The sequence below is a fragment of the Lagopus leucura genome, unplaced genomic scaffold (genome assembly GCF_019238085.1).
Source record: "Lagopus leucura isolate 7727_CA_CO unplaced genomic scaffold, USGS_WTPT01 Super-Scaffold_100026, whole genome shotgun sequence".
Taxonomy (NCBI): domain Eukaryota; kingdom Metazoa; phylum Chordata; class Aves; order Galliformes; family Phasianidae; genus Lagopus; species Lagopus leucura.
Genome location: NW_024962277.1, coordinates 2345529 through 2361501, shown reverse-complemented (window position 1 = coordinate 2361501; position 15973 = coordinate 2345529). Strand labels below are relative to the sequence as shown.

Sequence of the window (15973 nt, the reverse complement as noted above, 5' to 3'; positions counted from 1 at the left end):
AACACAGAAATCTGTTTCTTACCATTTGGTGTCATGCATGGCATGAAAGGAGCAAGGGGAGACAGCCAGCCCGGAGCCCCTCTGCTGCCTGTGCTCTGGGGATGAGGGTTTACCGCCGGACAGCTTTCCCATGGCCAACACTTGTGGTGCTTTCATCACATGCTCTGGTCTGACCCACGCGAGGAACTCTTGGGGCCGAACAAAGCGAAACAAAGCCCTGCGAGCGTCCCTGCCATGCGCAGGGGTGAGTGCTGCTGCCACTGAAACAATGTTTGCAAGAAAACTGCTAATGAACTTTGGGTTTCCTCCTTCGACCCCCTGGGAGTTGCAGATCACTTCTGTGGAAGCCAGCCTGGGATAACTCCTTGCTTATTAAGAAAAAAAAACACCAGTTCCTTTTTCAGTGAACATGTGCAAATTCCAACCTTTCATATCACTGCCTCTTAGCGGCGCAGCCTCCTCCTCGGCCCCGTTTGCAGGCCCAGCTAGCAAGCAGATGACACAGGGCCACAGCAGCTCTGGATGTGCTGCACAAAGCCCACACGGCCAGGACAGGGCCTTCCTGTGCCATTTCAGACGAGTTAATCATCTCTCTAAACTTGTTCAGCGAGGCTTAGTGCAAACACCCATTAAAAAAAAACAGCAATTTATGGCATACCATGCAAGCTTCATTTACGAAGAAACACGTTCATCCTCAAACGGGTTTAAAATGGGGTTATAAGCAAAGTCACCCACCCTTGCTCCATATTTGAATGCCAGACACACTCTCAGGAGGAGAGAACAGGAGCAGCACCAACCACATCATTAAAAAAAAAAAAACCCTTAGAATAATCCAACCACTTGCTTTTGTTGCACATTACACAGCCAAGCCCAGGCTTTGATGAAGATTCACCTCGGTGTTGCCTCTCTGTAGGCATCTCATGGGGTCTCTGCTATCTGCTGGCAGCACTGGGGCCGTGCTCCATTCCCATGCTGGGATGGACCTGGTTCCTGCAACACAGGTAACAAACAGTGCCACATTCATTAGGTGCCACTAAGCAGCAAAAGATCAAACCACCCCTCTGCAACGTATATGTCGTGTTTGTCTCCAGACATTTTGCAAAGCAGAAGGAAAACAAACAGCAGGGAATGGAAATGGAGCAAGCATGTAAAGTTCAACACAAAGTGGAAGCACAGAGCTGGTACAGAGACAACAAATTGGGACTGATGGTCCTTTCACTACTGCCAAATACTAGGGGACAGGCTTGTTGTGAGGAGGGAACCCTGACATCACTTGCCTTTGGTTCCTGTTGTTGGGATTATTGTTTTAAGCTGTGCTTAATTGTCATGTCTCCACAGCCACATCAAAAGCCGAGAAGATTAGGTTACAGGGAGTGTTTGATGTCAAAATACAAAATAAATAAAAGGAAAGCTGAAAAGGTAGCCTATTTTCCATGATGTCTAGTGAGGTTTTTGCCTCAATTTTTTTTTTTAAATTTTTTATTTTTTTTTGCAAAGGTTGCACTTCTTTAGTGGCAATACTTCATTTGCTTCCAAACAACTCGACCGCTTTCCTGAAGCAGCTTGAAGGGTTAATAGCCCCCCTTTGATGGCAAACATGGTATAATTAACGCAAACTTCTTAAGTATCCTGGTGACCTGTAGATGGCCACATGAGAATTTTGTTATTTACTGACTTGCCAAACGTTTATTGCTTATAGCAGGACAAGTGGGAAGCAGGCATTAATTCTGATGCTGTTATCTGTGTGTGTAAAGTTCATAGCAGAGAGTGCCTATATGTCAACTGCAATTAAACATTTCCCAATTTTTTTGAATGAATTTCACGTTGGTGGAGGGGATTGGACTGGCAGCCTTGCAAACTGAAATGCTGCCCATGGCACAGGCACAACACCTCACAATTTCCCCTTACCTGCAGGCTGAAAAAGAAAAGTCTGGCACTGTGGATCATTCGATCCTTGGCTTCTTCACTGAGATGGTCAAATCAGTGCTGACAATGGCATGGCGCAGAGGGAGATTTTGTGGTGTGACATCTCCACTTGGAAACCAGCCTGAAAAATACCAAAAACAGAGCCAGAAGTGACTATCAGGTGAATATGTTCATTTATTACCAACCTGGACTGGATTAGAACACATGACCTAGAAGTAAAACGTTTCATTTAGCCCAACTCCCTGGGCCATCTGGTCCTCGCAAGTAAACATTTCTAAGTGAGATTAAGTGACTGTTCTTTAAGCATGGTGATCTGAGTGCAAACCAGGCTGCTCTGGATCTAACAGATCAAACCACAGCAGCCGGCTGGTGCCGATTCAGAAACACCCTTTGCTCGAATGGCACCGGGTGCAATTCTCTGCAGTGATTCTTGGTTCAGGAAAAAGAAAAAAAGAATAAAATTAGCCACCAGGTAACACAATAGAGAATCAACCCCTCCTGCAAGGGAAGGTTTCTACATACCGCAGAGGGAGGGAACTGCTACTGTTTGGACTATAAAAACTGCATCAGGGAAGTATAATGGTAACCCAGCCTATGCGGCAATGCCAAGGAGAAACCAGCTACCTGCCTGCCTACATCCTGCTCCCATGTCCATATGGTTCTGCGCTGTGGGCTGCAGGGAGTTACTCGCAGGAAAGCTGGCTCTGGCTTATGAGGGCCAATGGCATCCATAAATCATTTGAAGTTGGGCCTGTCAGTGGCAGAGCGTGAGCATGGACTTGTTTCTTCTGAACACTTCAGGGCTTCACTAAGATCTTCCTCAGCTGCTTTGTTTTCCTCTGAGCTTGACTCCTTGTGCCCACCCTCCATCACAAGAGAGGATGCAGCAGATTTCTTTGCTTGGGACACAAGAGTAAAAGAACATTTATGTTGACTGTTTTGATTATGATTATCTTCCACTCACTCCCACCTACCCACAGTGGCATTTTTGTAGCAGGTTATACTGCTGGAGGGATTTTTGGGTGTCTCTGGAAACTCCTAAAGGATTTTACTGTAAAATTTACATTCATTTACCTCCTCCTACTGTAATTCTGTTCTTTCTCTAATCTTTTTCTTTCCCCTCTTCCCCCCCGCTTTTTGTAGCCCCAAGTAAAAGTACCCCATTTTGACAGTTGACCTGTTAGAAGAGAAGGGAGCAGACAGACCCACATCACTCAGGTAACCTCTGCGCCCACAGGCACTCTGTGACACTGCACTCTCCAGCCGAGCGCAGATCCAGCACAGGGAACACGCATCCCAGGAGACAGAGCACCGCTCTCCTGGCGCCAGGGCTCACCGCGATCCTCCCACGCTCCCTTTCTGATAACGAGCAAAGGTGCACGACTCCGTGCCTCAGTTTCCCCTCTGCGAAACAGGCATCTCAAAGACACAACCTGCCCTATCAGTTGCCTGCGAGTGCTGACTCGCTCATCCCAGCAGACTTCTGGGCAAGTCGGAACAAAGCTCGGCGTGCGGCGTGTGCTGCTAGGCATCGAGGAAGGGCACAGCGCTCCTCTCTCCAGGTTGGAGGCTCCTCCCTGCCCCCTCCATGCAGCTGTGTGCAGGGCAAAAGTGACACATCGCAGGAATTAGTCATTGCTCTGTGCTGCCCGCCTGCTCCCTGTGCTGCACACAGCCAGTCCATTGTGAAGCCACGCTGTCTCCATCTCCCATGCTGTTAGCTGCTGGCCTTCCTTTCACATGCTCTGATGGTCGCTAGAAAACTGCGAGAAAACACGGTCACCGTACGAAATAGCACTAATTTGTCTCCAGGCCTTTCCTCTCCTCCGCCCGCCGTGCTCTCTCGCTACTTAACGCTTAAACCAGCTGAAGTTTACAACAAATCAAAGCCTCCCCATAGGCCCAGATTGTCTAAATACAGAAAACAGGAAGTGAGTAACCTTCAACGGGAAATTGTTCATCCGATGGAGGCCAAGACCCAAGGCCTGGCGCTCCTCCGTCCTGCCCTGCAGAGGCAGCACGGCGATGCGGGAGAAGCGGCTCAGCCAAACTTCTAATATGGTCAATTTGCGGCCGCCTTAAATGAGGAGATGGTGAAGGACACCAGATGGGCAGCTGGGAGGGTTGTTTTTAAGGAGATTGGGGATGAGATGGAGAAAAAGCCAAGGGGGGAAAGAGGAAACAGTAAAGATGCACGAATCCAAACCTCCTCGGAAGCTGAAGGTGGTAAAAGAGTGTTGCAAACACTTCCAGCACAGAAGGGAGGGAGGAGATGCGTGACAGCCCACTTGGTGATGGAAGGGAGAACACTTCATTTCCTAGGTAGAGCGAATAATGATTTATTTTTGTAGAGCAACTTGCCTGCTTTGCCCCCTAAGGAAAGATCCCAAATTATTTTACCGGCTGTTTATCTAAGTGTTATATTATTCACTACTTAAATGCAGCCATTACTGGGGTGGAACACAGCAGCTGTTTAACAACTCAAAACAATGCCCCCTTTTTTTCTTTATTTAAAAAAAAAAAAAAAAAAAAAAAAAAAAGGAAGGTCATATTAAGATCCTTTCTAACTGAAGTTGAACTTCTTGTTACATGCTGCATCCAGTGAAATTAAGCTTTGCTCACATTTACACTTCTGCCAGAATCCCCCAGACTCCAAAAAACCAGCGCACACAAACACATCCAGCCATGCCTCAACTCTTCCACCCTAGCTCTGGACAGGCCAATGGACTTTGTGACACAGGGCAGCCCCTGGGCCATAGATAGCTTTCTTCTGACCCCTTGGAGCCTGTTTATCCTACAGACTTTTTTCCACAGTGACTTCACCAGATTTCTTATGGTTTATATGAGAGAGTAAAACTGGATTCATGGCATTTGCTTCACAGAGACTTTCTCTCTTGCACAGAGGTGAAGCTTAGTTAGATGCTTTGCTAACAAACCAGCTGGCTAGCAGAAAGACGCTCTTAATTAAACAGCCTCTCTGGGGAGAACTCTGTCTTCTTTCCCATCGCAACAGGTTTCCTCTTTGTCCTTTGGTGGGCAGGTGTTGTCCCATTGGGGCATGGAAAAGGGCAGCCTCTGATCCCACTAAAGATAGCCCCATTGGTAACAGATCAGCAGGGGCATCCCTAGATTGTGGGAGAGTATGCCTATCTTGCTTCACTGGCTGGTGCATAATAGAGCTGGCTCCCAGTGATATATCCATGGCTTTTAACAAGAGTCCTGTTCTCCGGAGGGGTAATGAAAGGGAAAGGAACCTGGAGGGCAATGTCTGTGTCTGCCATTGCCAGAAACCACAGCTGGTCCTGCAAGTGATGGGAATGGAGACAGCGCTTCTATCCAGGAAAGATGCAAAGAAATGCTTTCCCACTGCATTATCTGCTCGCTTTAATCTCTTTCTCCACCACTTTCACACCAGGAAGTGAATTTTGCTCCAATGGAAGGTGAGATGCAGATAATCTCAGGGAAGGAAACAATACTTACTGTAACCCCTGGTCTCAGCCAGCCGTTGGTTCTTTCATGTTGATGGTTGCAGCAGCTCTGCCCTGACTCCTTCGGATCGGGTGTACAGGCTAAAAGAGGTTAGGGAGCTCCAGCCACATCCCTGGCCTGGCTGACCAGGAACAATGGTTGTGACCTGCCCAGCAGAGCCTGTCTGCCTGCAGTCCAGACATAGCAGGGAGCAACTTTTCCTCTACTGACCTTGCACTCAAAAGGATTGAGATAATATTAACAGGTACATTTCCTTCTGTGCTTTCCAAAGTGATCCAGGAGGCAGTCTGTCCAGAAGTATGGACTCCAGAAATCTACAATGAGCTCTACACCATCTGATCCAGGTGGCGTAGGGCCTCTACTCACTCTGTTAAGGTAGGATTTACCACCCTCACAAAGCATTGCAACAATGCATTAAAGAATGAATGCATAAAGCTGAAAATGTGCCGCAGCTAAAGAATGCAGCTGTGACTGCAAACCATGCCATAGGCATGTTTACAAAGTATACACCAGGTTTGTCCAATGAAGGAAATTCTCTTACTGACACTGTTCAGACACAGGCTCTTTGAATTTCCTGTCCGTGGTGAAACTCCTTTGGTCAGTGTCATTCCAGCTCCAGCAAAGCTGTCCACAAGGGACCCATGCCTCCCCAGCAAGGGTCCTGAATCCTTTAAAGAGTTAACCGTGAGCTCCAGGCTCAATGCACAGGAATGCACCCACTTCAGGTGGAGTCTCACCAGAGCCAGCCTTGAGCACTGAACTGCCTTCACAGGAACCCATACAACTCTGAACTCAACAGCAACCACATTATGTTGCGTGAGGATCAGCAGGAACTGACATGGGACCAGCATGGGACCAGATGCTCCCATTTTAAATCTCATTTCACTTTTTGCCCCTACTATGTAATTCCTTAGTACCTAGTACCCCACAGAGACTGTGCTCCTTTGGCCCAAGCTTTCTGCATCAGTTGTGCATCTTTTCACTTGCACCCTCTTTCTCAGAGCTCTCTTTCCAATGTCTCTCGCATTTACACCCTTGCAGAATTTACCTTTGTGGCTCACAAACCAGCCATGTTCCTTTACTTCTGCTCCATTAATGTCTATTGGGCCTGGGAAGACCAGCCATTGCTGCATGCCACTGTATGATCCATCCCTGTCAATGCTATAGCTCTGTCTGACATCACTGCCCTGGTGGTGTTCCTACAGCCTGCTTTCACTTTTAGTCCCAATGCTGAACAAACCCAGCTCTTTTCTTCATGTACACATACGCATGTATTTATACAAATACATCCCACCACAAAAAGAGACCTATCTTCAAGGTTTAATATGCTCCAAGTTCTGCTGTGGACTCTTCCTCTTTTGTTGCAGCTGTGGTTTTTCATAGGGCAAGCTTTGTGGGTTTGCAAGAGTCCTTGGATGCCTTGGGAAATGTTCTGTAAAAGCGAGCTTTCCCTCCATGTGTTCTGCACTCCAGCCACCAGGTCCTGAAATCTCTGTGCACAGGATTTCCCCTATTAAAATGGAGACAACGCCTACTTGCCTTTCAGGCAGACCTGATTGATACTAGTTGTTTATAACTGCAGTATCAGGCAAAGAAACAAGAGTGCCAGCTAGACTCCCTCCTACATCATCTGCTCTATGTGAGCTGCAGCACAATACCAGGATGCTCTGAACAGGCTCAGAATCACCACCTCACAGCCACAGAAGCTCTGGCTACCTGATGCAAGCTGCTTTGCCATCGCTCTGCAAAGAGTAAGGCTTTAGCCACTGCCTTAAATGTCTTCATGCATGACATGAGAGAAGCAATCCCAACTACCTGTAGAAATAAGGGAGAGCCTACAAGCACTAAACAACCGTGAAACAATGAAGGCTACACCCTCTGCCTCCCCTGTGCTGGTCCTAGTTACAAGAGAAAGTAACTGGCTTAAAAGAGTTGAGGATTAACCTAACACACCTGGGTACCACCTGCTGCTTTACTGGCTCCAGCTCGCAGTTCTGTGACAAGCTGAGCGCCTGACAGCAACATCCCTTTGAAATACCAGATCTGCTAAGGGTTTGGAAAAGCCTTGCTGTAGCACAAGGCAATTGGCAATATGCATGAAGACAAGTCTCCTGGGGCTGGCTGGCAGCAAGGAGGGATAACATGGGGAAAGAAAATGCTACAAGCACAGTGCAAGGCACGCTCTTCATAACCAAACAGCAGCTTAGCCCTGTAGAGTTAGCACAGCATTCTGAGAGGCAAAGCACACAAACGCCGAAAAGAGCAACAACAAAAAACTTCTCTACGAAGCAACGGAAAGTTGTCTCAAGGTGAAAAGCACATTTGTCCAGCCTTGCCTACTTGTAGCCTGACGGAGAGCGAGGTGAGATACGAGACTGAGCAATTTGCAACCTTCTAGTTCCCTCTCTCCCACCTCCTCCTCTCGTGGGAAATGAAAGAGACCTTTTGTGGAAGGAGGGAAGTCGGTGTGCAGCCAGTGTGTGCTGGGAGCAGCCTGGACTCGTGAGAAGGATCCCAGCATGCAAGCATGTGTGCAGGGCTGCGTGCTCACACACACACGCGTGTGCACAGTTATGCTGAAGTGCTTGGGGCCGGCCCAGGGCCATTTCTCAGAAATCTCCTCATGCGTGTCTGAAAAGGTGGATCAGGCAGCGGAAGCGGTGAAACCACCACCATGCCCAGGCCCCAAATGACTGCCTTTTCTCTCTTTTTTTTTTTTTTCTTCTTCTTTTTTTTCAGCTCCCCCCACTCCTTCCTCCTTCCCTCCCCACCCTGCCCTGTTGAACCGCAGCAACAGAGCGGCAGAACCTTATGCTGGAGGAGAGTGAAGGAGGCAGCCACCACCAGCCATCATCCAGCTCCCTCCTCCCTGCTGCCATCCCACTGTTCTAGTAGCACGGCCCCTGCCTCTGTGAAGGCTCAGGTCTGGGGAGCATGGCAGGAAAGGTAAAATGAGCCGATGGTAGGATAAAAACAGTTTGGTTTTCTTTCTTCCCTCTTCAAAGCATGGCTAGGTTGTTGTCTTCTCCCTGAGTGATGCTGAAGAGAAGATGGAGGCTTGGATGAGAGCCTCCTAGGGGACAACTTCAGCTGCAATTCTCCTTCGACCAATATCACTCCATCAGGTCTCTTTTAGCCTATTTCCACTATAATGGGGACAAAAAAAGGGTGTCTGTCACCATTCCCACCCACCACATCGGGCAGGGAGAGGGGAAGCATGGCTGGAGCCCTCACTTCTGTTTACTGCTCTTTGTTAGCAGCAAAGCTTTCCTCTTGCCATGCTTCCTGATAGCAGTGGGCCAAGCAGCGAGTCTGTGGCCTGAGCCCCCTCCATCTGCAGCCTAAAATGGCGGTCGGGACAGACCTCAGCCCCGTGATGGCGGACAGCCCTCTGCCATCCCCACACAAGCTCTCACCACCCCAGCACCTTTCCCTGAGGGAAATATGCTGGATCTGCATCGTGTGCTGCAAATTTCCTCCTCCCGTTGAGGAAGAAACGCTGGAAAGTTATAAAGGCCCAAACTCTAAAGGCAGTTTTGGCAACGATGTTGGAGATCTGCTTGATAGAGCACATTCAGCTCTTCTAATTTTGGGGCACTGCTGGGTCAAAAATAAACCTTACACAAAGCAAAACAAGACAATTTTTACTTTGCACATTTTCTGTATAACAAAAGGTATTGGGTGAAAGAAGACAACACGGGAATCCACAAAGTGGAAGGGTGGAAGGGACAAATTGAACACTGCAAAAAAAAAAAAAAAAAAAAAAAAAGTAGTGCCAAAGGAAAAAGAAAAATGCATTGAAAGGAATAAAGAAATAGAGGTGTCACCTGAGGTTGTCCTGAACTCCACCTGGGTGTGAGGAAGATGGAGTCCTTATGAGGCAAAAACCTAAAGGGAGATAGAAAAAAGGAGTAAATAAAGAAGGCAAGAAATGAGAGCGTGCAAAAGCCCACTCAGAGATCTAAGGATTAAAAAGAAAACCTTTAGTAGAAATGGAAAACAGGGAGGCAACCAAACAAGAATATTCAGTCAGTTAAGGCTTGCAGGGAAAAGATAAGGGCAGCAAAAATGCAGAATGAGTTAATTATAGCCAAAGGGATTAAGGAGAATAAGAGGCCTTTTACAAATATATCAGGGGAAACAGAAGAACTAGGTAGAAGGTGGGTCTGTTAATAATAGGTCAGAGTAGGGAAGGAAAATAATGAAACAAGGGGACAAATCATGCCAAGAGCTATGTGGGCATCTTCCTGCTACCATGCAGCCTGGGACCTCCATAACTGAGGTAGGGTTCAACTGGAGACTCTCATCCACAAGGACACATCTGAGCTGGGTGTGGAGATGTGCCATGAAGCTCTGTGCAACACCTGACACCTGCCCTGAAGAAATCAAGATGAATGTTTTCAGCGATGTAACTGCCTCAGATCAGGCAGGCTCATACAATAAAACAGCAGTGGCTGATGGAGGAAAAACTGCCTGGATTTTTGCGGTGTAGGAGGCTGAAAGAGCTAAGGTTATCCACGTATGTGGTGCAGTGGCCTCAGAAGAAGACCTAGCTAAAACATGTCCAAATATCTATGGGCCTTTCTTTGGCTCGTGTTGCCTTAGCTAGGTTATTTCTTCTTTGTCTGCCTTGGTCAGCCCCACAGACAGCAACCACGGGTAACACCCAGCAAATCCCTTAGGGCTGGAAGCAGGGATTGACACGTATTAGGACTCTGTAAAACTTGCATTTCACTGACTGGTGAGCCAAATTCTAACCTATTAAGAAAGTTTGCGCAAGGATTTGAAGCATTTCAGATATGCACACATTCCTGCCATCAGGATTTTGGCTTTCTCCCGCTCCAGAAATAAAATTTGGCTCCAAATCCCAGGTTTCCCTCTCAGTTCCTATATAAACAAGAGGCTCAGCTAGGAAAACGACAGAGTATTTATATTTTGTCAAAGTTAAAAAAAACACAACAACACATCAGAGGATAGAAACTATTTTGCCCAGCTCTTTCATAGCAGGGAGCTCATAGCTGTCCTGCCCGTGGGCTGCTGGAGGCTTTCCCCAAACCAGACCCCTCAGGCACCCTCCAGCCCCCATCTGCCAGGCAGGAAACAAAGGGCCAGCGCCTTCATGGCAGGAGACAAGGTGCCAACCTGCCTGTCTCTGTTTACCAAAGGGAGGGATGTTAGCTGGGTGCGAATGGGGGCTGGGACCATGGCTGGGCGGGGGCCATTTGTCCTCCATTCCTGACTCTCCCTTCCGCCACTCTGGCTGTATCCCTCTGATTTTCACTTCTTTTAAGTGCTTTAGATAGTTAGCAGGCTGATGAGTAGAAAATAAAAACTACGTTTTAAAATAGGACTCTATTTCTGCAAGGGAAAACGGGACAGCCTAAACTCTTGCGAGCCAGTTCCCCACAGCTCCATCCTCCAAAGATACAGGGTGCTTTGGCCCACGGGTCAGCCATGCAAATCACACGGCTGTTACACAGGGCTGAGCAGGTGGCTCTGTAGGCTGGGCACTGACACTGGAGGCTCATTCCACACCCATCCACTCAAGTCCCCACAAATGACAAAACCACTGCTGACTCCCTTCCATTTTACCTGTGTTGTGTTGTGCATTGCAGGGTGAAGTCAGCGCTCTCTATCTCCCTATTGCCTCTTTGCACTTTCAACCCGAGTATGTAAAACTACAGGAGGAAAGAGAGGTTAAAATAACAGCAGTCAATAATTAAAGACAGAGAATATACTGACATTTATAGGTCTTCCCCTTCCACCAGTTGTGCTTTTACTAACGTGATCTCTATTGGGTGTTATGTTAGTGGGACTCTCCAAAGAGTCACCAAGCAGGAGATCAGAAGAGCTATAAGAAAAACAGTTACATGCCATCATTTGGAACTAGATCATCTCTGAGGTCCTATCCATCCCAAGCCATTCTGTGTTTCTACAATTCTGTGATTTGGTATTGAACCCTAAACTGAGGAGTGACACACAGGTGATGCTGAATGCTGAATTTATAGGCAAGTATACATGTTCCCTCACCTCTGTCCCTCCTGGAGGCTGGAGGAGAGACAGAGTTTGGTGGCTCCTAACCTGCCTCTGCCCTGCACAGAGCCGTGCTGCTACAAAAATAACCCCTTTTATTCCTCTTTCCTTCTGAGTACCTGTTCCATCTCTCCCAGCTGCCCAGGAATCTCCCAGGCAGCAGGAGAGGTGTTGTCACAGGAGGGAAAAGGAGCAAGGAGCCAAGAAGCTTCAGCACTGAAAGGAGCAGCTGTGGCGGAAGGCAGCACTTGGAGTGATCTCATGAATCAGCCATGACATTATCTGCAGTGAAATGCCTGGGAAGGGGTTTCCCATGTCCTACCCTGACCTGCAAGGTTGACTCCATGGGGGCCTGAAGGGCATTTTGATTGCCAAAGACAAAGGCTAGATCAGGAGGAAATGATATTTTATTTAACCTCTGCGTCGAGGTGGGGGCCCGAGGGGAGGGCAGAAGCAGGGGGGAGGTGACAGAGGCGTGGGGATAATGCTGGGGGATTCACAGCAGATAACTCTGTAACATATGGGCTTTCACTAAAGCACGTCCCACCAAAAAGCCAATTTCCCTCAGTGTGCTGTCAGTTGCTGCCAGGCAGCTTGCTCCGTCAGGGCTGTGCTCTGCCATACAACGCCCCATTCGGTGCCAATATGGAATTTCCTTTTGGGAAAGAGTTGCAATAATTGTCTCTCCTATTTACACAGTGATTTCCAGACAACGTGCCAGAGCCTGGAGCCTTTATACAGGCAAAGCTCCCAGGGACACCCTGACTTGGCTCCAGTGTCAGCTCTGAGCACTCAGCACGATGTGTGATGAGGCAGGGGACTGCAGACCTGTTGGTGCAGGGAGCAGCTATCCCTAAAGTGCCCCATTCCCAAAGTGCTCATAAAAGAAATCGGCATCAAAAGCACTCTGGAGTGGTAGTGTGGGGTGCGCTTACCTCCTATTTAGAAAGCATTAGATCTACAAAGGCTTTAAATATCTTCCTGATGTGACATGCCTGTAGGAAGTTGCTGTAGATGTCCTAAGGACCCGTGTGATCTGAGGGTGGGAGGGTAAGCCTGAAGGCATGGGAGCACAGGGGAATGCAAGAGTGCCTGCGAGGGAGGGTGGTGGGCTTTATGCAATCAAGCCCTGGGGGAGAGGTGGGGGGTCACAGTGGTACAACCTGCAATGCCAGCAAGGTGAGGCCACGGTGGTGGAGTTCATTCTGGTCTTCCTCTGATGAGCCTGAGAGCTCCGTTCACGGCACATGGAAGTAATGTGTGGTTCTGAACAGTTCCAGTTTCGCTGATCCTCTCTGTTTTCAGCTGACACAGAAACACAAGTGAGGTAGACCAGAAGTGTGAGAAAGGGTAAAGGCCTTCCTTCACTCCAGATCATTTTCTCATCAGATCAAGTGGGCATGCAGTGGCATTTTGTTACTTCCTTTGGAAGGCAGTTTCCATACTTCTTATACAGGCATACATACAACCCAGGATGTATTTTGCCAGATTTCTGTTTTCACCATTAAGAAGAAAGCAGTCATGGCTGTCAGTATGAATTCTTACAAGTGCAAAGGACATAAAAGTGGCACCCCCTCCCATCTTCCCACAGTACCAAAATATCACGTGTCAAAGATACTCCTGCTGAGAGATGAATTCCCCCTTCATGCAAAGTTTGGGGACTGAGGATTGTTCCAAGTGTTTCTATTTCAGACACTTGGTCTTTGACCAACTCATTGCATTTCAGGCTTGTGCTGAAGACCTGAGGACCATATTTGTTTGTGTTCCCCCTGCACTCAGGGCCCCAATCGCATCTGCCTGTGCAAAACTGCAGCCTGCCCTAAGCACGTTCCCCAGATATGTGGTTCCTCAGAGGTCCTGGGTAATTCGGGGCAGGTCAGGCACACACCAGCTCTCCAGCTCTGCTGTGCAGGGAACCCACAGCACAAACTGACCCATGGGGAGCATGACCCAAAGTGTCAAAACAGGGCCTTTTACGTTTTCCACTGCCACCAAACCTGTTTGACTGAATTGCAGGTTAAAAAGGCATTGTGTCTGTAATTGTTGGGCTTTAGAGAGCGTGTCTTTTCCTTTAATGAAATACCTCGCTCATTCCATTCGAAAAGGAACCAAAGACTTCTCAGGTTTATGATAAAGTTGTAAAAATTTTATTTACCCCATATTTCCTGCTGGGTTATTTATGAGGCATTTTGTCAGCTCTCATAAAACTGCCTAGTAAAATATATTTTCTTACCAAAAAAATAAAATCATTTGTGTGGGACATCTTGAGAGCAGCGAGGACAGAGTTAATGGGATACACACACGTTCCGACCCCAGGAGAAAACAAAACAGAACAAAAGCCAGGCATTGTTGTGCTGTATTAGTTAATAATAGATTTAGAGCTGAAATCCTGCTCCCACTGATGTTACTGGAAGTTGGTCCTTAATAGAAAATAATCAGAGAACCAGCTGCCATGAAACGGCGAGCCCCAAAGTGAACCTGAAGTGCATCAGAGCGCCCCAAAAACACATTTCTCCTGTTGGAATTTCACAACAAAGAGCAGCGTGGCAACTTTTTACTTCAAATGCGGTGACTTCGATTTATTTAACTCTGGGAGAGATTCAGATTGCCACTCTGAGCTTGAACCCAAGGTCAGCTGTTTGTTAATAAAATCACTTTTACCTAGATAAGCTTCAAGCTGCACAAAGTGAAGCTCCTTAACACGAAGATGAAGGAGATCCCATTGTGGCAGCTGCTGTCAGCTAGCCCAGGCACAGGAAAAGCACAACCCACCCGCTCCAGGCACAGCTGGGGGAAATTTGCCTCTCTTGGAGCACTGCTTCTCAGTTGTGTGTCATATGTCTGCATCTGCTCCGTTCTCCATGATCTGAACTCTCCCATTTTCTTTCTCCCCAGCAGTGCTTATGTTCCCTAATCCCACTGGGAAGCTTGGAACACTGTGTCTGTAGCTCTGCATTCCCCTAACACCCTCATTTCAGCCCTTGCATCACTTACCACGTGCAGATGGGTTGGACTCAGGTAAATCCTCCTTTTTTTTCCACCCAGGAGCTCAGCAAAGGTATTCTAGCTGGGAGGCAACAGACATACAAAGGAAGCAAGAAAACAATGAATAAAAGGCAAAAGAAAATAGGCAAGGAGAGTTGTTTTTAAAATAACAGCAGCTAGATGCTGGGAAGCGGTCAGAGGGCTTTTGTTTGGTGCCTGCACTGTGCTTGGCACAGCACAGCCTCCATACAGCTGAGCTCCATACTCCTGCTGCCGTGCAAAAGTAAAGCAGCAACAGCAGAGCATGGGAAACAGGCAAGAAGCCAGGTTTGGAAAGGTATTTAAGTGTCTAAAGGCACAGTGGGATATTTATTTACAGATGCTGCTACAGGTCCATGGTTTCCTACGGGAACCATGGGGCATTAGGCTCACAGTGCCAGTGCTTTATTGGTGCCACCAGGTGTTATCTGTGCCTTTAGGTACACGTAGAGCTGCTTTACCTCTTGACAAAGGCTTGTTTATAAACATTGCTCATACTGTGGGGTTGCTCTCCTGTGTGCCTGCACTGTGCTTCTGCGTGCAGGCTCAGAAGGAAGCGGGGAGCAGCCTGCTTCCCTCTGGGGAGAGCACAGAGCATGTCCATAATGTGGGATGTGCCAGGCCTGAGCTAGTGGATGGCTGCGGAACAGGCTGTGGTTTAAACAAAGTGGACCAAACTCCAGCTCAGCCCTGCCAGAAACGCCTGATACTGATACAAATAGAAAATGAATTCTACAACAACTGTGCTCTCCCTAGGCAGTATTCTCTTAGGCTAAGGTTTACAGTGACCCAGTGAGCACAGAATTGGAGGCAGACCCACCTGGAATGTTTGTCAGCTGTCAACAAGATGCAGAGGAACTCTGACACAGAGGAGAGGGCAGATGTGTCTGCAGGCTCTCTGGATGTGGCTCTGAGTGCTGACTAGGTGGAGATGGAGACGGAAAGCCATTTCTATTCCAGATATCAAACAAGCTCTCAGGGAAATTCCTTCTACAGCTTAATTCATTTAAAAAGAAAACACCTTTGCCTCCCAGCTTTCAGGGGGTTTTGGCATCCCTTACAACCAGTGCAGTCAGTCGTTCCAGAATCAACAGCTTTTGGTCAATGACTGACAAGGAAGGGCTGCTTTGCCTCAGTGCAGCGGGGAGAAACCAGCAGACATGTGGCAGACGCCGTGTTTGCACTGGTGGGAATAATGCTTTCGACTCAGCTTACGAAAGGTGAGCTGGCAGGATGTTAGCATACCACACACTTTGACAAACCCCTGGTGATGAGAGAGCTGCTGCCCGCCAGAGAGACCTGGCCCAGGGGAAGGTTCCTGCCTGTCCCACCAGCCTATTGCTACCAGTGCGGTGCATTCCAAAACTAAAGCTACAAAATGCTTCTCCCTGCACTCCAGGCTGGCACCGGAATGTATGGTGCTTAGGCTCGAAACCTGGTGCTGGAGTAATCCCTAGGAGAGGAAAATAAGTGGAGGCAGATAGCAGGGATGTGCAATAGC

General features: G+C 48.0%; 1 long non-coding RNA gene across 2 annotated transcripts in view; it reads right to left on the bottom strand.

Moving 5' to 3' along the window:
• Positions 1-8917: 8917 nt before the first annotated feature.
• LOC122185048 overlaps positions 8918-15973 on the bottom strand; it is a 29707-nt gene continuing 22651 nt past the window's right edge. For both annotated transcript variants that reach the window (XR_006180712.1, XR_006180713.1), the window contains 6 exons: positions 14443-14515; positions 12612-12753; positions 11008-11093; positions 9670-9791; positions 9243-9303; positions 8918-9155 (listed from right to left, as the gene is read on the bottom strand). This is a non-coding gene — a long non-coding RNA (uncharacterized LOC122185048). The remainder of the gene's footprint in view (positions 9156-9242; positions 9304-9669; positions 9792-11007; positions 11094-12611; positions 12754-14442; positions 14516-15973) is intronic.